Source organism: Bos indicus x Bos taurus, chromosome X (genome assembly GCF_003369695.1).
Source record: "Bos indicus x Bos taurus breed Angus x Brahman F1 hybrid chromosome X, Bos_hybrid_MaternalHap_v2.0, whole genome shotgun sequence".
Classification (NCBI taxonomy): domain Eukaryota; kingdom Metazoa; phylum Chordata; class Mammalia; order Artiodactyla; family Bovidae; genus Bos; species Bos indicus x Bos taurus.
The window spans coordinates 6,575,351-6,602,029 of NC_040105.1; the positions used below are offsets into that span (position 1 = coordinate 6,575,351).

The following is a 26,679-nucleotide window of genomic DNA, read 5'->3' on the forward strand; positions in this document are numbered from 1 at the left end:
TAATATCCTCTGGGTTGTTTCTTCTTCCTTCTTCTCTTTTTTAATTTTTATTATTTCTTTTTAAATATGACAACTCTATTGAGATAGACACGACTGAGTGACTTCACTTTTACTTTTCACTTTCACGCATTGGAGAAGGAAATGGCAATCCACTCCAGTGTTCTTGCCTGGAGAATCCCAGAGACGGGGGAGCCTGGTGGGCTGCCATCTGTGGGGTCGCACAGAGTCGGACACGACTGAAGTGACTTAGCAGCAGCAGTACCAGCAGCATTGAGATAGAACTCACCTACCATGCAAGTGTCTCATTCATTCAAAGTGTATAACTCGCTGCTTTCCTGGTATTTTTATGAAGTTGTGCAGCCATCACCGCTGTTTGAGTTCAAGAGCATTTTTGTCAGTCCAGAGAAAACCCCACGTGCATGAAGCATCTCTCCGTGTCCCCCTCTCCACCCAGTCCCTGGCAGCCACCAGGTGTGGTCTCTGTCTCTGTGCATCGGCCTGTTCTGGAAACTTCCTATCAGTGGGATCATGCAGTACGCAGCCTTTGCTACCTAGCCTTTTTCACTTTGCGTCATGTATCAGCTTCTTGTCCCGGCTTCTTGGTGAGCCTTTCGTGGTGTCTCCGGGTGATGGAGTAGGGCTTGAGGGTGGTGTGGGGAATTCGGGTGGACACAGCATATAGGACTGGATCAACGGCTCCTCCGGCCCCTCTGAGATGATGCTGAGATGCAAACTGCTTCAGCAGTGAGGAATGTTTACAAAACCCTTTCCAGGTCAGCTTCCACTCTGGCGGAAACCATAACCTGCTTTCTCTCTTTGTTTATTCCATCTCTTCCCCTAAACATGGGTGGAGGAAAACAGTTGTGTTCAATTCAAGCTGCACCTGCTGACCGTCTTTTTTCAGTTTCAGTGGTTTGGGAGAGATTTTATGTGTGTGTGTGTGTACTTTTTTTTTTTTTAGTGGGAGGACGATTGTTCTACAATACTGTGTGGTACATCAGTGTGAATCAGACACAAGTTTACATATATCCCCACCCTCTGGGACCTCTGTTGTTCCGTGTCCAGTTCTAACTGTTGCTTCCTGACCTGCATATAGGTTTCTCAAGAGGCAGGTCAGGAAGCAACAGTTAGAATTGGACATGGAACAACAGACTGGTTCCAAATAGGAAAAGGAGTACGTCAAGGCTGTATACTGTCACCCTGCTTATTTAATTTATATGCAGAGTACATCATGAGAAAGGCCAAGCTGGAAGAAGCACAAGCTGGAATCAAGATTGCCAGGAGGAATATCAATAACCTCAGATATGCAGATGGCACCACCCTTACGGCAGAAAGTGAAGAGGAACTAAAAAGCCTCTTGATGAAAAGGAAAGAGTAGAGTGAAAAAGTTGGCTTAAAGCTCAACATTCAGAAAACTAAGATCATGGCATCTGGTCCCATCAGTTCATGGGAAATAGATGGGGAAACAACCCACTCCAGTGTTCTTGCCTGGAGAATCCTGGGGACGGGGGAGCCTGGTGGGCTGCTGTCTATGGGGTCACACAGAGTCGGACACGACTGAAGTGACTTAGCAGCAGCAGATGGGGAAACAGTGGAAACAGTGTCAGACTATATTTTTTGGGGCTCCAAAATCACTGCAGATGCTGATTGCAGCCATGAAATTAAAAGACACTTGCTTCTTGGAAGGAAAGTTATGACCAACCTAGATAGCATATTGAAAAACCGAGACATTACTTTGCCAACAAAGGTCCGTCTAGTCAAGGCTATGGTTTTTCCAGCGGTCATGTATGGATGTGAGAGTTGGACTTTGAAGAAAGCTGAGCGCCGAAGAATTGATGCTTTTGAACTGTGGTGTTGGAGAAGACTCTTGAGAGTCCCTTGGACTGCAAGGAGATCCAGCCAGTCCATTCTGAAGGAGATCAGCCCTGGGTGTTCTTTGGAAGGAATGATGCTAAAGCTGAAACTCCGGTACTTTGGCCACTTCATGCGAAGAGTTGACTCATTGGAAAAGACTGATGCTGGGAGGGATCGGGGGCAGGAGGAGAAGGGGACGACAGAGGATGAGATGGCTGGATGGCATCACTGACTTGTTGGACGTGACTTTGAGTGAACTGTGGGAGATGGTGATGGACACGGAGGCCTGGCGTGCTGCAGTTCATGGGGTCGCAAAGAGTCGGACACGACTGAGCGACTGATCTGAACTGAACCTCCTTCCCTGTCCCACATCCCAGGCCTCTAGGTCTTCGCACAGCACTGAGCTGAGCGCCTCGTGCTGTATAGTAGCTTCCCGTTAGCTGTTTACACATGGTCGTGCATTTGTGTCAGTGTGTCTCTCAATTCGCCCCACCCTCTCTCCCCTGCTATGTCCCCCAAGTCTGTCCTCTGTTTTTGCCCCTCCGTTTTTGCCCTGCAAATAGGATCATCGGTAGCATCCTTCTAGATTGCGCGCACACATGCATTCATATACCCTTCTTCTGTGCTGCGTTTTTGGGTGGAGTTTTACAGAGTCCCTGCCAAGACATTGGAAGCCTGCATTTACCACGAGGCTGGTGTGAACCTGCTCTGGGGTCACGGGTTCCAACCAGCTAGGTGGTTTCTGAGGGCTCCCCGAAGCCACAGTGCCGGCTTAGACTGAAAGAGAGCGGCAGAGTTGTTGCTTTAAAGAATTTGTAAACTTTCTGTGAGGGGCCAGAATTTCCACTCTGGGGTCAGGTGGGAGAATCTGGAGGCTGATTTTTTTCTCAGACTATCCATGGGCGTAACTTTCTAGAGTGTCTATCTCTAACAAAGGGCTTACTCTTAGGAACTAAAGTGAAGTGAAAGTCGCTCAGTCGAGTCTGACTCTCTGCAACCCTGTGGACTATACAGTCCATGGAATTCTCCAGGTCAGAATACTGGAGTGGGTAGCCTTAATCGAACTCATGTCTCCCACATTGCAGGCGGATTCTTCACCAGCTCAGCCACCAGGGAAGCCCAAGAATACTGGAGTGGGTAGCCTATCCCTTCTTCAGGGGATCTTCCCGACCCAGGAAATCGAACCAGGGTCTCCCGCATCGCAGGCAGATTGTATACCAACTGAGCTACCAGGAGCTGAAGGTCGTGTATTTTCTCAGTTGATCTTGTAGTTGACTGTGCTAGTCTCCTGGCACTCTTGGGACAAATGACCCTAGACTTCCTGGCTTGAACAACTCAACTTTATCATCTTATGCTTCCAGAGGTCACAAGTTCGAGATGAGTCTCAAGTGTGTCGAGGAGGGCCACGTGCTTTTCCAGAGGCTTTCGGGAAGAATGCACTCCTTGCCTTCTCCAGCTTCTAGAGGCCCCCTGTGTTCCTTGGCTCAGGGCCCCTTCCTTGTATTCAAAGCCCACAGCGCACCACCTCTCTGATCACTCCTCCGTGGTCACATGTCTCCCAACTGCAGCCTGGAGAGAGCGCTCACTTAGTGCGGGGCTCACGTGCCCCCGCCGCCCAAGATCTTTAACTTCAGTGCTTCTCCAAAGTCCTTTTTGCCACACACAGTCGTGTTGTCACAGGGCCCACTTATTACGGCATGGGACTCTCAGAGAGACTGTTATTCTTACTCCATTGACAGTCTTTCCGTTCAGTTCAGTCGCTTAGTCGTGTCTGACTCTGTGCAACCCCATGGACTGCAACAGGCCAGGCCTCCCTGTCCATCACCTACTCCCGGAGTTTACTCAGACTCATGTCCATTGAGTCAGTGATGCCATCCAACCATCTCATCCTCTGTCACTCCCTTCTCCTCCCGCCTTCAATCTTTCCCAGCATCAGGGTCTTTTCTAGTTAGTCAGTTCTTCGCATTAGGTGGCCAAAGTATTGGAGTTTCAGCTTCAACATCAGTTCTTCCAGTGAATATTCAGGACTGGTTTCCTTTAGGATGGACTAATTGGATCTCCTTGCAGTACAAGGGACTCTCAAGAGTCTTCTCCAACACCACATTTCAAAAGCATCCATTCTTTGGCGCTCACCTTTCTTTATAGTCCAACTCTCACATCCATACATGACTACTGGAAAAACTGTAGCTTTGAGTAGACGGACCTTTGTTGGCAAAGTAATGTCTCTGCTTTTTAGTATGCTGTCTAGGTTGGTCATAGATTTTCTTCCAAGGAGTAAGCGTCTTTTAATTTCATGGCTGCAGTCACCATCTGCAGTGATTTTTGGAGCCCCCCAAAAATAAAGTCTCTCAGTTGTTTCCACTGTTTCCCCAACTATTTGCCATGAAGTGATGGGACCGAATGCCATGATCTTAGTTCTCTGAAGGTTGAGTCTTAACTGGGGATGGGGTGGTTGGCGGTGGGGTGATGGGGTAGAGGTGAGCAATCATGTCTCCACCACCCACTTCCATTAGGGACATTCAGCAAGGTTTGGAGACTTCAGGGGATCTCATGGGCAGACGCCACGGATAGTGCTCAGCCCCTAAGAATGCACGAGTTAACCCCCCACAAGGAGTTACCTGGCCTGGGGTCTACACGTGCCCAGCCTGAAGAATCCTGCTGCTGCTAAGTCGCTTCAGTCGTGTCCGACTCTGTGTGACCCCATAGACGGCAGCCCACCAGACTCCTCCGCCCTGCACAAACGCAATTTCCAGGTGACTCTCGTGCACTTTGCAGTTGCAGCACCGTGCCTTGCAGTATAGTCAGCACTGGGAACGGCTGTTGGCAGTCCTTTCCACATAAAGACATAAAGCCCTCCCCAGGCAAAGGGGGTCGTTTAATAGTCTCAGACAAGGCTGTATGCAGGCAAGTGGAAACCTGAAGATCTTGACTGGGTCTCTGTGATTTCTGGGACTTATTATTCTTACTGCTTTCGTACTGCATTCATCCTTTCAGTTTTATTATATTTCTTTCTTTTTCTGCTGCCCAGTCTATCTAATACATGGACCATTTATTTGGTGTTGAAAAATCTGTTTTTTATTAGATTTCCATTTTGAACTTAATTTTTTTTTTCCCCTCCAAGTGGCCTTTTGCCAACTGTTTTCTCTTACGCGTGTGTTCTCTTTTTCTTTGGCAGTGAGATTGCAAGTCCTTGACAGCAAAGATCATGCCTTTTGGGATTGCTTTCTGGTGTGCAGCACGTCGAGCATATGGTTGGTAATGTCAGTTGCTAGCCGTGTCCGTTGAAATGCGCATTGTGTCTTGTGGTTAAGGCTCATGTACCAGACCAGCCTTTTATATCTTGCTGTCGATTCCGGTTCGAGTCTTTGGGGGCTGAGGGGTTTGCCTGTTGATGTTCAGGTGCTAAGCGGCAAAAAGGAGCCTTGGACCTCATTTGAGGAAGGGAGAGGCTGACAGCCTCATTGCTTCTCCTACGCAGGTGGTGTTTTATTTTGGTGATTGAAGCGTTGGAGGTGTGAAAAAAAAATGAAATGAAATCGGGTTATGTGGCTTGCTGGCAGGACAAGCAGAGGACAGAGAGTGAGTCGATGTCTCCCTGGATCGCACGTGCCTTGCACACCGGGCCGATGGAAGAGTTCTTCTAAGAAGCCAGCTGGGGAAGCATTTGCCTCTGAAGGTGCTGAGTCACCTGGAATTTGCAATCATCACGGTGATCCTGAGTCAGGCATCACTGTTTGGGGCTACCAGCAAGTTTTAGAAAAAGAACTTTGTTGTGGAAAACTTTGTTTTTTTTTTTCTCGGTCGAGTGATGTTTCATTGCACTGGTTCTTGTTGAATGTGTCTTTGGGATGGTCGTTTTAAGAGGAAGACTGTGTGTTCTTCCTGATTCCCCGTGTGAGGCATGACATTTCCTGACTTGGGCAATGGGGAGAGGGTCAGAACCCACAGAGACAGTTCCAGCCTTCAGCTGTCCTTCTCTCTTTTCTTTTTTTTTTTAAATTTTTTGACTGTGCTGGGTGTTCATTGTGTACCACATGGGCTGTTCATTGCTCCACACCAGATTTCTTTAACTGTAGCGCAGGCTCTGTAGTTGTGACTCATCTCACGGGGGCTCTTGGCAGACCAGGGAGCCAGACCCGCGTCCCCTGCATTGTCAGGCAGATTCTTAACCACCGGACCACCGGGGGTGTCCCCAGCTGTCCTTTTTTAATTTTCATTTTGTAAAAAGTGAGGTGTAATTTGATATGTAATCTTGTATCTGGGCTTCCCTGGTGGCTCAGCTGGTAAAGAATCTACCTGCAATGTGGGAGACCTGGGTTCGATCCCTGGCTTGGGAAGATCCCCTGGAGAAGGAAATGGCAACCCACTTCAGTCTTGTCTGGAGAGTCCCCGTGGACAGAGGAGCCTGGCGGACTACAGTCAACGAAAGAGTCGGACACGACTCAGTGACTAAACGCACATTGTATGAGCTTAAGGTGTGCGACATAACGATTTGATGTATGTAAACATGCAAAGATTGCAGTGGGTTCAGTAAACCATCACCACACTTATTTACTTTTTTTCTCATAGTGAGAACTTTTAAGATTTATTCTCTTAGTAGTGTTTACATACAGACTCCAGTGTTCACAGAGTCATGTATTTGTTTTTTTCTCACAATGAGAACTTTTAAGATTTGTTCTCTTAGCGGTGTTCAGACACAGACTCCAGCGTTATTAACTGGAATCATGTATTGCGTCGAATCCCCAGGATTTATTATTCACTTGGCTGTGCTTGGTCTTCGTATTAGCATTTGGTATTCCGCGCTTCTTGACGGCCTTAGGGGGTCTTAGTCCCCTGCCCCAGCAGTTGAACTCGGGGCCCCCAGCATCGGAAGTGCAGAGTCGCAGCCACTGGCCCACCAGGGCAGCCCCAGGACTGACTTTACGGCTGGAAGTGTGCACCTTTGATGCCTGTGTGACCCACGTCCCCTCTCCCCGCCTCCTCTGCTCTGTTCTCTGTGACTTTGAGGAGTCTCTGCTTCTTAGGAAACCAACCACCCTGTCCGACCTGACTTCCCTGGAAGAGGCACCTGGGATGTTACTCGTCCTGAACAAATTGCCCTTAGGAGGGAACAGACCTTCCCTTTCTGTTTGCCATGCCTGCATCAAGGCGATCTGAGCCCCCGAGTCCTGTCCCGAGAGCAGAAGACAGTTCGTGTGATCATCTCTCGAGCGTGCAGTGGAAGTGTTAGCCCCGCAGTCCTTTCCAACTCTGCTATCCCAGGTACTGTAGCCCCACCAGGCTCCTCTGTCCGTCCGTGGGATTCTCCAGGCCAGAATACTGGAGTGGGGTTGCCACTTCCCTTCTCCAGGGCGTCTTCCCGGCCCAGGGGATCGAACCCGGGTCTCCCACAGTGGCAGGCAGGTTCTTTGCCATCTGACCCACGGAGAAGAGAAAGTTGTTGAGACTGGGGATGGATGTGGCTGTGTGTGCGTGTGTGTGAGAGAGTGCGTAAAGGGGAGAGAGGGACAGTCTGATGAAACCGCCTGGAGTGCAGGGAACATGTGAGGAGATGTGCTTTCGAGGACAGCCGGCAAACCTTTGCCAGCGGGCTGGGTGTGTGACCTGTGACTCAGAGTGATGAGGGAGATCCCAGGGGTCATTTCCTTCCAGCCGTCTTGTCGGAGCCACGGGGCAGTGTCTCCGTTCAGATCTCCAGAACACTCTATAGGAACTCTTGATGGTCGATGGAGGTGATGTTCCTCCGCTTGCCTCTCGGTGTTCTACAGAGCTGGCATCATCAGATGAGCAGTCCCTGTGTTCCTTTGGTGACTGGGTCATTTGTCAGAGGAGGGTTGCACCCTGATCTTCCTGGAAGCTTTGACTTCTCACAGGGTAAATTCTTCCCTTCCTGTCCACATGCAGAAGCAGGCACATAGGAAGCAAATACTTTCAGAAATAAGGTGGATTCTCCCGTTGGGAAACTGGGGTTATTTGAGCCAAGGCAAGTTTCTGACCTTATCCAAGATTTGCTGGATGAAATCAAAGGAGAGCCATGTAACTGGAGATTATAATTATTTTTTTTTCATTTTTGCGATACCAAGACTTTTGAGAGTCCTGCAAGGAGATCAAACCACAGTCCTGAAGGAAATCAACCCTGCATGTTTCTTTGGAAGGGCTGATGCTGAAGCTGAAACTCCAGTAATTTGGCCATCTGATCAGAAGAGCTGACTCATTGGAAGAGACCCTGATGCTGGGAAAGATTGAAGGCAAGAGAAGAAGGGGACAACAGAGCATGAGATGGGTGAATGGCATCATCGACTCGATGGACATGAGTTTGAGTAAACTCCGGGAGCTGGTGATGGACAAGGAGGCCTGGCTTGCTGCGGTCCATGGGGACTCAAGGAGTCGGACAATGGCTGAGCGACTGGACAATATCATGACTGATGTTCACCTGGAAGGACCCTTAAATGGGAGCGGCTTACTGAGTTTTAGGCCTAATGCTCTCAGTAACCGCCCATGTGACCACTCACTGGCCCCAGGGGAATAAACGAATCATCCTATTTCTTCTGTCTGCCGGGCCCTTGCGCTCCATGCTCTCCGAAGGTCCCAGCTCACAGTACAGTTGCTCCATCTTCAAGACTGTTCACATTGACCTGCCCGGGCGGTCTTGTGGTTAAGCATGTGCCTTGCAACGCAAGGGACTTGGCTTCAGCCCCTGAAAGGCTTCGTTTCAGACCAAAACGAAGGTCCCGAGAGCCACACTAAGACCCAATACAGCCAAATAATTATTTTTTTTAGAAGGGGAACTCTTTACAGCCTGTAGTTTGAGTTACTGGAATTATGGGGGGAGTCTAGCTTTGTCACAGGAGAAGGCAAGGGCACCCCACTCCAGTACTCTTGCCTGGAAAATCCCATAGACGGACGAGCCTGGTAGGCTGCTCTCTATGGGGTCGCACAGAGTCGGACACGACTGAAGCGACTTAGCAGCAGCAGCAGCAGCTGCTTTGGCACTTGCAGAGGTAAAAGTTACGTGTGGTGAAACCTGGTGGCCAGCACTCGGTCTTTGGGATGTTCTCTTGTTACCTTTTAGGGAATGCTCTATGCTAGTGCTGTTCCCTGGAAGTTATTAATGACCCAACTGCCTTGAACAGGAACCGGGAAAAGGACCCACCTTCCAGCAGTTTGCATCCTGGAGGGCTTGTCTTAGAGTGAGATCTGAGAGCCTTTCTTATCTAGCCAGCCGGACGTGGTATAATTGAAGGCCTGTTTGGAGCACCCTCCCATCTTGGCAACCGCAGGCCTGTTTTCTGCCGTCTTGAGTCTTTCGTAGATGAAGTTGCTTTGTGTCATATTTTAGAGTCCACCTCTAAGTGATATCACGTGAGGTTCGCCTGTCTCTTTCTGACTTAGTGTGATTGTCTCTGCGTCCATCCATGTAGCTGCAGACGGCATCACTCCATCCTTTTTCACGGCTGAGTAATATTCCACTGTGTATAATATGTACCCTGTCTTCCTTATCCATTCCTCCCTCCGTGGACTTTTATGTTGTCTCCCTGTCTTGGGTATCGTGGCTCGTGCTGCTGTGAACATAGGGATGCATGTATCTTTTCTAAATCTTAGTTTTCTCTGGGTCTATACCCAGGAGTGGGATCGCAGGGTCCATATGGCAACTCTTGTTTTTAGTGTTTTGTTTTTTTATGAAGAGCCTTCGTGGCGGCTGTGCCAATTTACATTCCCACTGACGGTGTGCGAGAGTTCCCTTTTCTCCGTACCCTTTTCGGCTTGTATTATTTGTAGAGTTTCTGATGATGGGCATTCTGACCGGTATGAGGTGGTCCCTCGTTGTGGTTTGGACGCGGCATTTCTCTGATGATAGCGATCAGCCGCGTTGAGCATCTTTTCTCATGCCCGTTGGCCATCTCTGTGCTGAGACTCATTCTTTACAAGGAATTTGCCCTTACCGTGCATTCCTAGGTACAGAGTCCTTCAGTCAGTCGTGTACAAGGACTGCACAAAGCCGTCGTTGAGACCTGTGTGTTGACTTGTTGGCGTCGAGGGATCCGTGGGACATCTCAGTCACAGAGTGCTAGAAAGACTGTCAACGATTTAGGTTTCCACATTTTCAGGACTCGGGTCCCTCTCTGAGGTTAGCGCTCTCTGAATTGTTTATGTTGCAACGCGAGAACAGCGGAGCCTGGCTGTGAATGCCGGGCTGCCTTTTTGGTTAATACATATTTGATTGCGAGACTAGATGGGTGGTTAATTGGCTGGGTCTCTGCCGCTTGTTGATCGCTCATTTTTAATATCATGCACTCAAACAACTGGATGCGGTCCTGGCCTCACCGGTGAAGCTTTCGATGCTGATGGAAGGCCTCCGTTAACTCCTGCAGACCCTGACCGTGAGCATGAGTCAGGACTGTGGAAAGCCAGTCTCAGTGGGGGTGGAGCTGTAAAGATGACACTTTTTTGCGCTTTCTGTTCGGGAGTTTTGGCTGTATTCTTTTTGATGCTTTTGTGAATGATGTCTTCTTAATTTCATTTTCAGATTGTTGATAAGTACTTGCAGGATATTACATTTTCATGCAATAGGAGAACTTTTTTTTCTTCCTAGTTACAGGAAGAGATCTTTTTTTTTTCCTCCTGGTTCACTGCCTGTGTCTGTGGCAGTGAGTTTGTATTGACTTGAAAGACCTTCTGAGGGCTTGTTTGCACCCTTTGGTTAGCCCCCAGTTATTAGTTCCTCAGAGCATCAGTAAGAGAGGCTACTAGATTAAAAAAGAAATTATTTAGAGAATTTTCATTTAAGATGAGTTACTTTGGTTGGTTATAAACCACAGCAAGTTCCAGAAATAGTGCCGAGAGGTCCTGTGTACCGCCTCCTCCAATGGCGCCGTTGTTACATAACTTCAGACCAACAGCCAAAGCAGGAAATCGGCATGGCGTAACGTAGTCACTTTGTCCACGGTCCCTGCTGGGAGTGCACCGGTTTCTGCTTGCACTCATTGGTGAGTTACACGTTTTTAAAGATAAACATTCGTAATATCTCGTCTCGCAATCCTTGGGTGGAGGATAAATGGAACAAAAGGGGATGGAATGAGTTAGGGCTTTTAAACAGGCACCCGTTAAAAGATTCCCTTGACTTTCCTTGGCGGCCAAAGTGGATGGGACAGGTGGCAGCCCACCCCGGAAGGCACGGGTCGCTTTGAGTGGTTAAAAATCCAGATGTGTGCAGTGCCTGAGCTCCCATCAGGGGTGTGCTCCTTTGGTTTTCAATGCTCAGATAATACAAGCTAGTTCCCAGGTCTGGCAGGGGCATGGGTGAACACAGAGTGGAAGAGAAACCGCCCGCGCCGCCCCCAACTTGTCTATTGAAACCCGAAATCACAGAGTCTGGCTTCATGTCCTTAATGAGTTGCCACGGCCCTTCTTCAGTAAATGGATGGAACAGCCTCTTCTGTTCCCGTTTGGTGATGGTTTGCTATTATTCCACGCCATCAGGATCCCTCTTTGGAATTTCTTCCCTGTCTTCCTTTTGGGTGATGGTGTACCACGCGTCTGGCTGGGACAGTGGAGATGCTATTAATAAACTGATACATAAAATGGACATGCCTCTCCCACCCCATGGAATGTGGTAGAATGGTTTTCTCCCCCTCCGCCCCCCACTCCTCTTGGCTTGGTCAGTGATAGTCACAAGACAGCCGTGAGATGCGTGGCTCTCTGTGGGGTCGCAGGAGTGGGACAGCATCTCTTATCTCGAGAGCCACCCTGTGTGCGCCCAACGCCCGGGGGAGCAGCCCAGACGAGCCAATCAGGGGCTCGCTCAGGACAGTAGCTGTCGCTCTGGCATCGAGAAGCCCCCCCGCCCCCAGTGCGTGTGAGTGTCCGGTGCACTTGCAGGAGCTGCTGCTGTGGATTGAGCCCCTGAGACGTGATCATAAAACTGGGAAATTGGTCGGGAAGGTCACTGACACAGGGGAGGCTGTCAGATTCGTACAGAGGCTTGCAGGCTGAACCAGAAAGGGCCTGGTGGGCAGAAAGGAGATGATGAGATGACTGTTGCCTGGGACTGGGGAGCTGGGTGTTGCAGCTCGTGAGTGCCGAGGGATGGGGTTGAGGACTGCTACTGGGGTTCCTGGAAATGCTCTCTTGATTGAGCTGCTGGCTGTTGCACGAGTCTGAATTTACTGCAAGCTCTTCACTTGCATACCTTCCACTGAGTGAATTGTCTTGGTATGTGCTTTCTATCTCAGTAACACTATTTTGGAAAAGACCCTGATGCTGGGAAAGATTGAAGGCAAAGGGAGAAGGGAGTGGCAGAGGATGAGACGGTCAGAGGACATCACTGACTCATGGATGTGAGTCTGAGCAAGCCCTGGGAGTTGGGTGATGGACAGGGAAGCCTGGCATGCTGCAGTCCATGGGGTCGCGAAGAGGTGGATGTGACTGAGCGGCTGAACGACAGCCACATTATGTAGGGGGATCGTTCATCGTGCATTTGGCAGAAAGTACTTAGGTCTCCTTTGTGACGCTGGAGAGTCACGGGGACCAGAGTCAGACACGACTTAGCAACTCAACAACAGGAGCTGTTTTAAAACAGATTCGGGACCGCTTTCATACTTTGTGCCTTGAACATCTGTCCCGTGATCACGTGTGGTGGTCAGAGGCACCCCCCGCCCCCCCACCTGTGAGGACAGGGTGTGACTTCGTGTTTGGGGAGAGCAGATTCGGAGATTGCGGCTCCGGAAAACACGTCCCGGTCTGTTATCTCCGCTCCAGCCCCAGTTAGGAACTGGGCGTCCACAGTGAGTGGGCAGACAGTGGCTGCTATCAGAGGAAGTGGGGCGGTATCTTCTCTGTGTGTACATTTTCCCTTTTCTCAGCCGCCTTTGACTCCTGTCTTCCAGCAAACAGACAGCCAAGCAAGAGAAAGCGTGAGATTAGGGAGGGGAGGGAGCGTGGCATGCTGCTTTCATTTACAACAAGATACACATCTGGGAGGGAAGACAAAGCTTCCCACACTTCCAACACAGAGATGAAGATGGAGACGTCAAAGGGGCAGACTTGGAAAGCGTCCTTCTGAATGTTGAGGGGTAGGAAAAATTCTGAAAACGGGTACCTCAAGTCACCCTCATCACCTTTCGTGAAATTGATATCAGCTCAGTTCCGTGTAGTCGTGTCCGACTCTTTGTGACCCCATGGACCGCAGCATGCCAGGCTTCCCTGTCCTTCACCAACTCCCGGAGCTTACTCAAACTCACGTCTATCGAGTTGGTGATGCCATCCAACCATCTCATCCTCTGTCGCCCCCTTCTCCTCCCGCCTTCCATCTTTCCCAGCATCAGGGTCTTTTCCGGTGAGTCGGTTCTTCGAATCAGGTGGCCGGAGGATTGGAGTTTCAGCTTCAGCATCAGTCCTTCCGATGAAGATTCAGGGTGGGTCCTTTCTCTGCCGTGGAGGAGAAGTGCTTGACACACATGTGTGCTTGTGTGTGTGACCCCCAGTTCTATGGTTTGCTCTCCGGTGAATCTCGCTTGGAAATGATTACAAGTTTATCCTTCGAAGTCATGTGAACTATTTCTCCATTCATAAGCAGAGCTCTGTTTTAAAAAAAAAAGCACATCCAGGTGGTCATTTCATTTTCCTAACACTCAGCAATTTTTGCCACAAGCTTTGTACAGTTGGCTCCGTGCTTAAGCTAATCAGGGAATGACTGAAATTAACCATCGGGGGCGACGGAGCTGAGATGGGAGTGAGGGAAGACATGGAGTTTGTGTCTCCCCAGGAACTTAGCAGGCATTGGTGGGGGGCCTTGCAATTCATGGGGTCGCAAAGAGTCAGATACGACCGAGCGACTGAACTGAACTGAACTGAACTTGGGTAGAGGGCAGACAAGACAGCCCCAGGGACTACCAGGGGTTGTTATTTTTTATTCTTTGTTCTGGTTATTTTTATTTGTTTTTCATCTCTCTTTTTTTTTAATCTTTTTTTTTTCTTTGTATTCCCTCCGAAATCCCACTGCTTGTGGGATCATGGTTCATGGGCCAGGGATCGGTCCTGAGCCCCTGAGTCTGAAATGCTGAAATAACACACTCCCCAGGCCCCAAGGAATAGTAATCAGAGTGAGGTCTCCATCTCAACACCAAGACCCAGCTCCAGTCAACTGCCCGAGAACTCCACCACTGGAACCTCAGGCCAAACAACTAGTGAGACGGGCACAGTTTCCAACCCATCAAAAAAAAAAAAAAGAAACAAGAAAAAAAAAAATTCCCCGTCAGGTTTAAAAAACCATTAGCACTTCGTCTCCTAAGAAATGTTGTCTGCTGCTGCTGCTAAGTTGCTTCAGTCGTGTCCGACTCAGTGCGACCCCATAGACGGCAGCCCACCAGGCTCCCCCGTCCCTGGGATTCTCCAGGCAAGAACACTGGAGTGGCTTGCCATTTCCTTCAGTGCATGAAAGTGAAAAGTGAAAGTGAAGTTGCTCAGTCGTGTCTGACTCCTAGCGACCCCATGGACTGCATGCAGCCTACCAGGCTCCTCCGTCCATGGGATTTTCCAGGCAAGAGTACTACCATTGTCTAAACAGCTGTCTGGTTTTTTTTTTTCCCTGATTGGGGTGTTGGTTGGAGCTCTCCTTGGGGGGTTGGTAGAGCTTGCGGGATCTTGTTTCCTGAGCAGGGATCAAACCCAGGCCCCCTGCATGGAGATTGCAGTGTCCACTGCTGGGGAGCCAGGGAGGTCCCTGAAGAGTTACCCTTTGCTATTTTGTTGCAGCATATAAGTCACATGTCTTCCTTGTAAGCAGCTGTGCACTCAACACAGCAGTGTGGAACGGCAGAAGAGGCAGGCTGGGGATTGTAATTGCTGAGTGAGGAAGTGGCTCAAGGCTGCGGGGAGGAGGGACCACCCCACCTTTTGCCCCAGTGGAACCAGCGCTCCTTTGCGTGTTTCATCTGCAGGCAGAGGACTTCTTGGTGTGACTTCCTGCGTGTTGCAACCGGAGCAGCCTGTCCCGCCTCTGACCTCTGCTGTGTGGACTCCAGCCTCATTCCCGGGTACCCAGTGCGTTCTCAGTGGCCAGGGTCACGTCCCCAGCTTGGCACCTGAACCTGGACTTTGGGGCTGGAGTTAGTGGTGTGGCCGAGGTGGGGAGGGAAGGATAAACGTCATCGGTGATGGACATGTGGTTTTTTTGGGTGCCCGCTATCTGCAGGCGGGAATGTCTGTCCTCCCTGAGCCTGCACGAGGCATCCACATCCGTGGAAAGGCTCTTCCTTGTTTGGCAAGTGGGGCAACCAAACTGGGGGTAGTGATGTGCCACGTCGCCAAGACAGAATGGGGTCTTCAGGGTCCATGCTCTCTGCAGGGCAGCGTTCTGGTTCTCAGCCGCCTGAGGTTTATTCACCCCGAGTTCATGGCACTGATTGCTCTCAGGATTCCACAGGGACCTCGGGACTCGGGGTGGGGTCACGGGCCGGGAAGCTGGAGGCCTGGGCTGGGTGCGTGGGAGCCCTGGAAAAATTGGACGGTGTCCGGTTCCAAAAACCGTCTCTTGAGCCGCAGCGTGAGACAGGCTTCCTTGAAGGCAGAGGCCAGACTTGGCCTGCCACCTGTTTTGGTACAGCCTGCGAGCTCAGAATGGTTTTGTATTTTTAAACGGCTGGAAAAAGCCTCCTATTCCGTGACACATGAAAATGATACGAAATTCCCAGTTTTGCTGAAACCCAGCCATTCCTGCTCGTTCAGATAGCGTCTGGGGTTGGTTGCCTTCTCCCTCCAAAGGGAGAGTTTCCCTCGGGCCCCTGGAATCCTCCTGTGTTGACTCTCCGGCCCTTTCAGAACCGGCCTGAAAGGGGATCTGAAACGGTGGGATCCCTGCCTTTCCGACTCTTTGCCACCCGGTGGACTTGTAGCCTGCCAGGCTCCTCTGTCCATGGGGATTCTCCAGGCAAGAATGCTGGAGTGGGTTACCATGACCTCTTCCAGGGGATCTTCCTGACCCAGGGGTCGAACCCACGTCTCACGCATTGCAGGCAGATTCTTTACCAGGTGAGAAACTTGGGAACCTGGTATTCCACAATTAGAGAGTCACGTGTTTGACATGAAACTGTGTCCCAGTTAAGACGTGATGGTCCCAGGAAAGGTAGAGTGCATTAAACTGGGTGTATGTGCACATGTGTGTGTAAAGTCGCTCACTCCTGTCCGACTCTTTGTGATCTCGTGGACTGTAGCCTCTCCAGGCTCCTCTGGCCGTGGAATTTTCCAGGCAAGAATACTGCAGTGGGTTGCCATGCCCTCCTCCAGGGGATCTTCCCGGCCCAGGGATGGAACCCAGGTTTCTCATATTGCAGGCAGATTCCTCGCTTTGTGAGCCACCAGGGAAGCCCACATTCAGCTGTGTCAGCCTTGTATATGGCAGGGTTGCAGTGGATGGGGTGCTGGCTTCATCAGAGCAGATCAGGGCCGGTGCATAAAAAGAGGGGTACAGGGTGCCCCTGAGCTTGGTGGTGAAAGGTTGTCGCTAGGAGCCGTGAACGATGCCGCGATTCTTGGGCCTCCGAAGGACAGGAATTCGTTCTGGGGCCTGTGACGAGGCTTCATGGCTCAGAGCTTGTGTGTAATAAAGTTTTAGTAAAGTATAAAAGAGATGGAGAAAGCTTCTGACATAGACACCAGAAGTGGGCAGAAAGAGTGCCCCCCTCCCACACCCTGCTGGTTTTTAGCAAGAAGTTAGCAAGCTGCTAAATTAGAGGAAGGAAATGTCTCAAAATTCAGAGACTGGCACCAGGCCCCTCACCCACAACATGCATTCTGAGATAACATTGGCACCAGGCGAGTCATCCAGGGCCATAAAACGATTGAAGAAAGGCAGGTTTCCGAGCAAATGCATGGTTTCATTAACATTGCTTTAGGGGGCATTTCCATGAGTAAAACATTGGTTTGTTGAGCCATTATGGGTTCTGAGTCTTAGGCCAATGACTTGAAGACAGAGTCTAGGGTAAATACAGACTTCATTAACGTAGCTTCAGGAAAACATTTTCTTAAGAAAAACGCATTGGTGAGCTCAAGGTTTGAGAAAAGTGAGGTTCAGGTGGAATTGGGTGTCATGGCAATGCAGAGTTTTAAAAGAAACCTTTAAATTTTGTGTAGAGCAAGGGGAAAATAAAAGTCTGACACCTGTGCTGTGTTTCCTCCTGTGGATTAGGAGAGAGAAAAAATTGTCTGACACTTTGCAGCCTGTTTCCTCCATTTGGTGACCCGTGGCTTTCCAGCCCATTACCCTCTCAGTGGGAGAAGAGAGGAAGTTGGGTCATCAAAAAGGGACCTTTGTCAGAACTTCTCTGGTGTCCAGTGGCTAAGACTGCCCTCCCAATGCAGGGCGGGCCCAGGTTCGATTCCTGCCCAGGGAGCTAGATTACGCATGCTGCGGCTAAAGACCCTGCATGCTTAACAGCTAAGACCAGGCACCGCCAAACAAATAGAAACTCCCCCTAAAGAGACCTTTGTTCGTCTCTCTTTGGGAGAGAAAGAGAATCTCCTACTTTCTCTTCATCCCCGTCTCAGAGTTGCTGGTGGATAAAGACCACTGCTAAGCTCCCATCTCCAGAGGATGAGATGGTTGGGTGGCGTCACCGATGCGATGGACATGAGTTTGAGCAAACTCCGGGAGTTGGTGATGGACAGGGAGGCCTGGTGTGCTACAGTCCATGGGGTCGCAGAGAGTCAGACACAACTGAGCGACTGAACTGAACTGAAGGTCCTCTCCTCGGAGGAAGATGTTCTGCTCGCTGTAGGTCTTGGGGGACAGCCCAGTACCATTGGTACTCAGAACGCAATTGAAAGGCAGGGCCCACTGCTGGGAGGTGGAACAGCTAGGATTTGGCATGCAGTCTTCTTCCTGGGTGCTGACTACATTCTAGCACCTTCCGTGGAAGGCTTGGCTTAACCTACTAATGGCGGTGACCCATTTCTTGCCTTTCTACCCATTTTTTTTTTTTTTTTTTTTTTGATATGGACGAATTTTTTAAAGTCTTCATTGACTTCGATACAATATTGCTTCTGTTTTCTGTTTTGGTTTTTTTGGCCTCCAGGCAATGTGGGATTTTAGCTCCCCGATCGGGGTGGATCCTCTACCTTTTGGATTGGAAGGTGGAATTCTTAACCACTGTACCACCAGGGAAGTCCGTCACCCACTGTTGTTTTTCTGGGTTGTTTTTCCTGAAGGCTGGAGTTTTCCAGGTGGAGCTAGTGGTAAAGAACCCACCTGCACAAGCCAGGAGATTTGAGAGACCCGGGTTCTAGCCCTGGGTCAGGAAGATCCCCTGGAGGAGGAAATGGCAACCCACTCCAATATTCTTGCCTGGAAAATCCCACGGACAGAGGAGCCTGGCGGACTACAGTCCATGGGGTCGCAAAGAATTGGACTTGACTGAACCAACTTAGCATGCAAACGCGCTACAAGAACTTTTCTCAGTGAGAAGCCAGTGCAGCCTTGGACGATATCACACCTGTAATTTGGAGCCCACTTTACTTTCCGGTTTCTTCTTTAAACCTGTCTTGTGTTGATGGGCATGGTACGAAGCCAGGGTGTCCCATTAGCTGCGGTATCCTGGGTGGCTTCTGTTTTTTCCTTCCCATTTCTTCTGTTTTCTTTCTAGATTTCTCAAGCCCTCATTGCCATGTGCTGGAGGCATCCACTTCTTCTGGTTGGGAGTGGCATGGAGAGGGACGTTGCAGAAGGGGTCAAGTTGAGGCTTTAACAGCAACAGTGACGGAGCCAGGGGGTATCGCTGGTGGCTCAGATGATAAAGAATCGGCCTGCACTGTGGGAGAAGCCAGTTCGATCCCTGGGTCGGGAAGATCCACTCCAGTATTCTTGCCTGGAGAATCCCATGGACAGAGGAGCCTGGCAGGCTGTCGTACGCAGGGTCACAGAGTCAGACACTCCTGAACAATTGACAGACACAGACACACACACACACAGCCCAGATCTTTTTCACTATTAACCTACTTTGAAAGCTGCTAGAAGAATCGTAGTCTGGAAACTTCTCTGCTTTCTCCTCTGCTCCTCGGACAAGATCTACAAATAACTTCAGGGAGAGCTGGGCACCTGGCTCTTTGGTCTCCTTGGCCTGGGAGGTATCAGGGTAGGAACTGAGGCTCCCAGGGGCCTTGGTGTTCTTTGGGAGATGGTTGGTGGAGCCAGCTATTCTATTTTTCCTGGACCCACCCCTGCCTACCATTTCTTGTCCCTTTAAATATGCTCTGTTCACACCTTCCCTTCCTGTGCCAGGAGCTGGAACACGTGTGCAGGAGTGCAGAACGGGACGGATCACGGTGCTCTCAGGAGTAGGTCGGACTGGGATGCTCAGCTGTTTTAAGCGTGAAGTAGAAGAGCCTTTGGAGAAGGCAATGGCACCCCACTCCAGCACTCTTGCCTGGAAAATCCCATGGACAGAGGAGCCTGGTGGGCTGCAGTCCATGGGGTCTCTAAGAGTCGGACAAGACTCAGCGACTTCACTTTCACTTTTCACTTTCATGCATTGGAGAAGGAAATGGCAACCCACTCTAGTGTTCTTGTCTGGAGAATCCCAGGGACGGGGGGCCTCGTGGGCTGCCGTCTCTGGGGTCACACAGACTGAAGTGACTTAGCAGCAGCAGCAGAAGAGCCTTTAAGAAGGGTCTCCTGTTCTAGATGAACAAGTGTGTGACTCTGAGGCCCTGTGCTTAAGTTGGACAGTGAGGTGGTGGAGGGGTTGCGTTGCATCTGTAGCAGAGGCTGTCGCGGATGCCCTGAAGCTTCCTTGTGGCGATTGCCTCAGCGGAGAGTGGGTGAAGTGCCCTGGAGCTCTGGGATGGGGGAGCAGGCAGCGATGCAGTGGGGCACGTCTGGGGAGGAGAGCCGTGAAGGAGCATGTCCACAGGAGCGCAGGGAGCCGAGAGAGGTGGGAGGGAGCAGCTGGAGAAGCAGGGGCTCTCGGGCCTGCAGAGGTGGTTCAGCACCTAGAGGTTGGGAACCCCCTGTGAGAAGCCATGGGTGGTTTTTGGCATTGGGGAGCAGTCACTGGAAACGGGGTGACGGGCGAGAGGCTGGAGGTGGCTGGGTGCGTGCATCTTCTGGGAGGTCCAGCCCTGAAGGTCAGCAGAGAAGTGCAACAGCCTTTGGGCTTCCCTGGTGGCTCAGTAGGTCAAGAGTCTGCCTGCAACGCTGGAGACCTGGGTTCAATCCCTGGGTAGGGGAAAGATTTCCCTGCAGAAGGGAACGGCAACCCACTCCAGTATTGCCTGGAGAATCCCCATGGGCAGAGAGTAGCCTAGCGGGCTACAGTCCATGGGGTTGCAAAGAGCGGGACACGACTGAGCTCGACAAAGCACACACCAAAGCCTTTGGGAAGGAAGCTAATGTGCGGAGAGCGGTTTTAGTGTGGGGGAAGACCGGGTGATTGGGTGGACGCTAACAGGAGGTGAGGCTTCCCTGGCTGCTAGGACCAGAAGGAATCCACGTGCAACGCAGGAGATGTGGATTCGATCCCTTGGTTGTGAAGATTCCCCTGAAGAAGGGCATGGCAACCCACTCCAGTGTCCTTGCCTGGAGAATCCCGTGGACAGAGGAGCCTGGCGGGCTACAGTCCACAGGGTTGCAAGAGTCGGACACAACTGAGCAATTAGTACTTTTTTTTTTTTTTTTAACAGGAGGTGAGAGGTTCAGGAGTTGACATACAGGATGTGGGCTGTATTTCTTTCCCTTGGAAAAGGAGAGGTGGGTACATTTCTTGTGAGACACATGGGAAGGTGGTGAGGGTGTAGACTTTGAGAGCGACGGATTCGAAAATGATTTCTCTTTAAAAACTTTACCGAAGGATGACCAAATATGAAGGTCTTGGTTTTGTGAGAGAGCCAAGCGTCCTGACCCAAGGGAAGCCAGACGTTTTGGGGCAAGCTAATGCAGGAGACGAATTAGGCTTTCAGACTGCTTCAGAAGAGAGGCTGTAAGCTTGGTGTAGAGAGCTTGGCGATGTCTCTCCTTCCTGCCTGCCCTTCTCTGCAATCACCGGCCGTACTTGGAATCAGAAAGTCTTATCTAGAGTAGATAAGTAGATAAGTAGTCTTATGTACTCTAGATAAGACTTTCTGTTTAACAGGCTGAGCTCACTGCTTGGGTTTTAAAAAATCAATGGATTGGGACTTGCCTGGTGGTCCTGTGGTGAGAGATTCCACCCTCCCAGTGCAGGGGACCTGAATTGTACAGTCAGGTCCCATATGCTGCAACTAAGACCCAGGTGGTGGTTTAGTCGCTAAGTCGTGTTTGACTCTGTGTGAGTCCCCATGGACTGTAAGCCTACCAGGCTCCTCTGTCCATGGGATTCTCCAGGCCAGAATACTGGAGAGAGTGGCCATTCCCTTCTCCAGGGGATCTTTCACCAACCCAGGGATGGAACCTGGGTCTCCTGCATTGCAGGCGGATTCTTGACCACCTGAGCCACCGATGTGTGTGTGTGTGCGTGTGTGTGTGTGCGTGCGTGTGTGTGTGTGTGCTTTCCTGGTGCCTCAGTTGGTAAAGACCTGCTGCATCCACGTAAATAATTTTTTTTTAAAGCCACCCACTGTTGCTGGTCTGTGTATGGGCTTCTCTGGTGGCTCAGTTGGTAAAGACCCAGTGCATCAAGTAAATAATTAAAGAGGAAAAACAAAAGGCTTGACGCATAAACCAGGGCAGACTGAAAAGGATTCATCGAAGATGGTCTCATTGAGCAAATATTCTCCAGCAGGGCTTTTTCCGCCACGATGATGCGTATCTGTATCCTTACTGTCTAGTGTGGGAGCCGCTGGCCACTTGCGGGTGTGGATTTACGGGGCGTCTCATGAGCCAGCAGGATGAGGGCTTCTGTAATGTCCTATCAGCAGAGCCTCCAGGGGCCAGGGCTTGGGGAAGCTGAAAGTAGCTGGGGGGAAGATGGCCTGGGTGGGGTGAACACAGAGGATTGGGAGGGGAGAACGTCTGCGTGCTCATGGCCCCTGCGAACCAAAGCTGGGCTAGCTATATTTTCCTCTCTTCTGGCTTCTGTTTGTTTCTTTGTATTTATTTTTTCTCTTTGGCTGTGCCGGATCTCTGTTGCTATGTGCAGGCTCTCTTTGAGAGGGACGGAAGCCTACGTGCAGGCTTTCTCTAGATGTAGTGACTGGGGGGGGCACTGTTCTTTGCTCGGGTTTCTTCTCTTGCAGACCTCGGGCTCTGCCTAGGCATCCACAGTGTCGGCACTCGGGTTCAGTACTTGCGGCTCCCAGGCCCTGCAAAGTACAGGCTTAGTAATTAGGGCACTCCAGCTTAGTTGCTCCAGACTCTGAGGATCAGGGATCCCACCTTCCCCAAATTGGCAGGCAGATTCTCACCCATGGCGCCCCCAGAGAAGTCCCAGCTTCTGTTTCTTCTTACTCATTGCTTTTGTCGTTCACTTGCTCAGTCTTGTCCTACTCTCTGCGACCCCAAGGAACGGCAGCATGCCAGGCCTCCCTGTCCTTCACCAACTCCGGGAGTTTGCGCAAACTCCTGTCCGTCGAGTCGGTGGTGCCATCCAGCCATCTCATCCTCTGTTGCCCCCTTCTCTTCTTGTCTTCAATCTTTCTCAACATCAGGGTCTTTTCCAGTGAGTCAGTTCTTCGCATCAGGTGGCCTGAGGATTGGAGTTTCAGCTTCAGCATCAGTCCTTTCAATGAATACCCAGGACTGATCTCCTTTAGGATGGACTGGTTGGATCTCCTTGCAGTCCAAGGGAGTCTCAAGAATGTTCTGCAACACCACAGTTCAAAAGCATCCATTCTTTGGCACTGAGCCTTCTTAATCGTCCAATTCTCTCACATCTGTACATAATTACTGAGAAAACCATAGCTTTGATTGTATGGACGTTTGATGGCAAAATGATGTCTCTGCATTTGAAAATGCTGTCTAGGTTTGTGATAGCTTTCCGTCCAAGGAGGAAGCGTCTTTTAATTTTCTTCTTATTTTCTTACAATTTAAGAGGAGAAGGGGATGACAGAGGATGAGATGGTTGGATGGCGTCACCAACTCGATGGACATGGGTTTGGGTGGACTCCAGGAGTTGGTAATGGACAGGGAGGCCTGGAGTGCTGCGGTCCATGGGGTCGCAACGAGTCGGACACGACTGAGTGCTTGAACTGAACTGAAACTATAGGAAGCTTGGAATTACCCGGTTTCTCTGCTCAGCCTGGGGAACTGATCAGTACCCAGGGGCCTTTGCTTATTCGTTGTTAATGGATCATTGCTGGTCGTCTCTGATGACAGCAGGGAGGAGGAGGTGAACATGCTCTCCTTGGGTTCGGGGAGGGCGGGAGAATGCCACAACACTCACATCTCTGTTTCCTGCCCCTGCTCAGCAGCCCCCATCTTTAAATATCAATGCTTGTCAAGCCCTCCACTCTCTCTGTGGACATTGCAGCCTTGAGAAGGGAAAAGATCATCTCGAACTTTCCATCTGCGCGCCAAGGGGTCGGAGCCCATTGAAAGCGTGGGCTCAGTTGTGTGCATCCCATCAAGCAGTCACATGGTTTGGGGAATCTTGTTAAAAACCCGTTGGTTTTGTCGGGAGAGAAAAAAAATCTTGCAGCTGCGTCTTCTGCAGCCTTCTCAAGGCCTTTTAGTCTAGCGCTGCAAGTGCAAGCTGGGCGTCATAAAAAAGGAAAAAATTAGCAGAACCCGTTGCTTATCCGGGAGCTCCTTGCTCTATTTGTGTCTTTCTCCACTCATCGCCCTTCTGCAGAGAACACTTCCCCAGTTCCCTGCCTTCCCCTCTCCGCAAAGCAGCCCTGCACCACGTGCTGTCTGCCGTCTGCCCCCCTCCCCCCGCCCCCCGCTTGGCAGAAGCACCGTCTGAGTGGCTGTGAATGTCAGATTGTGGGGGGACCCCCCTCGCCTCACCCCGGCTGCTCCAGCGCCCTCTGCTTCTACCAGGCCTGCTTGTCCTGGGACTCGGATTTGTTCCCCACCCGAGGGGCTCCCCAGAAACTCCCATGCAGGCAGCAGCAGCATTGGGGAGGGGGGGCATTGCAGCATGTCCCCGCTTGGTTATCCTGACTTGAGAGTCCAGTGCCCACGGCTCTGAACAGCTTGCTTATTTGACCCTTTCACTTCCCTGGTGGCTCGGATGCTAAAGAATCCACCTGTGGTGCAGGAGACCCAGGTTTGATCCCTCGGGTTGGGAAGATCCCCTGGAGAAGGCAATGGCAACCTGCTCCAGTATTCTTGCCTGGAGAATCCCCATGGACAGAGACTGGTGGGCTACAGTCCATGGGGTCTCAAAGAGTCAGACACGACTGAGCGCGCGTGTGCACACACACACACACACACGTCACTATCCATCCATACCACGTGTTCATCTTCCCAGACTGAGAGTCTGTCCCCATCCCCGCCCCCCCACCGTCAGCCCCTGGCCCCCAATACTTTGTCTTTATACATCTGAGTATATTGTGGATGCTTACAAATGCTGGAATCACACAGCATTTGTTCTGTGCCAGTTTCTTTTACTTGATATCATGTCCTCAAGGTTCACCCCTGTTGTAGCAGGTGTCAGAATTTGCTGCCTTTTTTTTTTTTTTTAAAGTGCTGAATCCTATGTCATTGTATGGGGAGACCTCATTGTATTTATCCACTCATCTGTGGATGGGCATTGTGGTCCCGTCTGCTGGAAGAGGGGTGTTCCCCAGTCTCTGGGCCTCAGACCGGTACCTCTGTCTGATCAGCGGTGGCATTAGATTAGAAATAAAGTGAGTAATAAATGTCATGCATGTGAATCTTCCCCCAAACCACACCCCACAACCCCACCCCACCCCCTTCCCAGTCTCTGGAAAAACTGTCTTCCGTGAAACCAGTCCCTGGTGCCAAAAAAGTGGGGGATCGTGGCTTTATGTACTTCTTTTCTGCTGCTGGGACTGCTCTCCATCTGAGTGTACAAACATCTCTTTGAGATCCACTTTCGGTTCTGAACATGATCAGTTGAGTCGCTTCATCATGTCCAACTCTTTACGACCCCGTGGACCGCAGCACACCAGGCCTCCCTGTCCATCAACAACTCCCAGAGTTTACTCAAACTCAGGTTCATTGAGTCGGTGATGCCATCCAACCATCTCATCCCCTGTCGTCCCCTTCTCCCGCCTTCAATCTTTCCCAGCATCAGGGTCTTTTCCAACGATTCATTTGTTCGCATCAGGTGGCCAAAGTATTGGAGTTTCAGCTTCAACATCAGTCCTTCCAGTGAATATTCAGAGCACGACCTAGCAATGGCTGTAACCACCTCCATCATTTCAAAGTAGCCGTGGGTGTCAGCGGTATTTTTTAAAGTATCTGAGACATCTGAAAGCTGATCTGAAAACGCCTACAGGGTCCTACCGGTTAGAATCTCAGGCTGTGCAGTTTTCACAAAGGCCCATTGCCCACGTTTCTAATGCAGTTACCAATAGAGTTATGCAAAAGGTGAAGGAAAATAAAGTTCTTGCTTCTCCCCAGCCCCCATCCAAGTTCACGGACGCCCTTGACCTGTGGCCTGCGGGTCCGTTCCAGTGTGGTCTGCAGACTGGGTTTCCCAGGACGCACGAGGGACCTGCCTCCTCTGTTCACTGCAGGGACTGGTACCTCTGCCCTGGTAGCTCCAGCTGGTATTCCAGCTACGGAAAATGCTTGCTCAGCTGTGGGGCAAGCTTCCCTCTCCCCAACTTGTGAGTTCATTCATCCCACAAATAGCTTGGTCTGTGCTGTATGGTTCCCTTGGGTGCTTGGGATGCCTGGCGGTGACCCGACGGGAGGGATGAGCAAGCATCCCTCCTGAGATTGACTGGATCTCAACAGTGATGAGAGTCACGGGGAAACGCAGGCGGCCGTGAAGAAAGTCTCTCTCCTCCTTAGTCATGCTGAAAGGGAGCATGTTAAGGCAGGACCAGAAGAAGGACTGGAGTGAGAACACATGCCTGGACAAGGAGCAGCTTGTGCAAAGGCCCTGAGGTTGCCCGGAGCGGAGGCGGCCAGGGAGAGAGGGGAGGGACTGGCCCCTTTGCCGGGCGTCTGGAGACTGACTTAGAAGTTAGTTCTGTCCTGGGAATATTGAGCAGTAGCTCGGAGGGGAATGCCAGGCTGATGTCCGCTCTGGCTTCTCAGTGGAGAGAGACTGGAGGAAGTCAGGAAGGGAAGTGCATTGAGCGATGCTGCCTGCTAGAATATTTCACAGCAGTGGTTCCTTGGCCCGGGGCAGATGGCCCAGGACATGGGGAAGGGAGGGGGTCGGTTAGAGACAAGACTTTGGAAGTTCGTTAGATGTCTTAGGTAGGCTCAGTTGGTTAAAGAAGCCCCCTGACAAGCAGGAGACTCAAGTTCCGATCCCTGGGCTGGGAAGATCCCTTGGAGGAGGGCACGGCAACCCGCTCCAGTGTTCTCGTCTGGAGAATCCCATGGACAGAGCAGCCTGGCGGGCTTCAGTCCGTGAGGTCGCAAAGAGTCAGAGACGACTGAGGACAGCATCATGATTTCTGCTGCCTTTCTCCTCTCTTGTTTTCTTCGCATGGAAACCCATGACGACACGATCCTTCTTAATGCGTTTATATTCCTGTCTTATGGTGTATTCCTTTTAAATCTCTTTGAGACTTGAGGGCAGAGCCTTAGCTTTCCTGGCTTTGAGTGTTTAAGATCCAACCCATATTTTACTGGACGGAACGTAACGTTCTTTTCTTTTTCTGGGTCGTGCGTTCCTTGGTGTTTGCACACGTTTCCTGATGAGAACAGTGCAAGCATCACTCTAACTTGTAAGAGAGGACGTTGTGGGGACCCTCTGAGCTGGAGCGTCT

General features: G+C 50.8%; 1 protein-coding gene across 5 annotated transcripts in view; it reads left to right on the plus strand.

Annotated features, from left to right (window-relative positions):
- The window catches only part of TBL1X (transducin beta like 1 X-linked), a 247,955-nt gene that overhangs the window by 16,295 nt on the left and 204,981 nt on the right, over positions 1 to 26,679 (plus strand). Inside the window, exon 1 of one of the 5 annotated variants that reach the window (XM_027534938.1) lies at positions 20,527 to 20,593. The exons of the other annotated variants lie outside the window; for them this stretch is intronic. The gene's annotated coding sequence lies outside the window, so the exon portion shown is untranslated. Of the gene's footprint in view, positions 1 to 20,526; positions 20,594 to 26,679 lie in introns of those variants that run through there. 5 annotated transcript variants of the gene reach the window in all.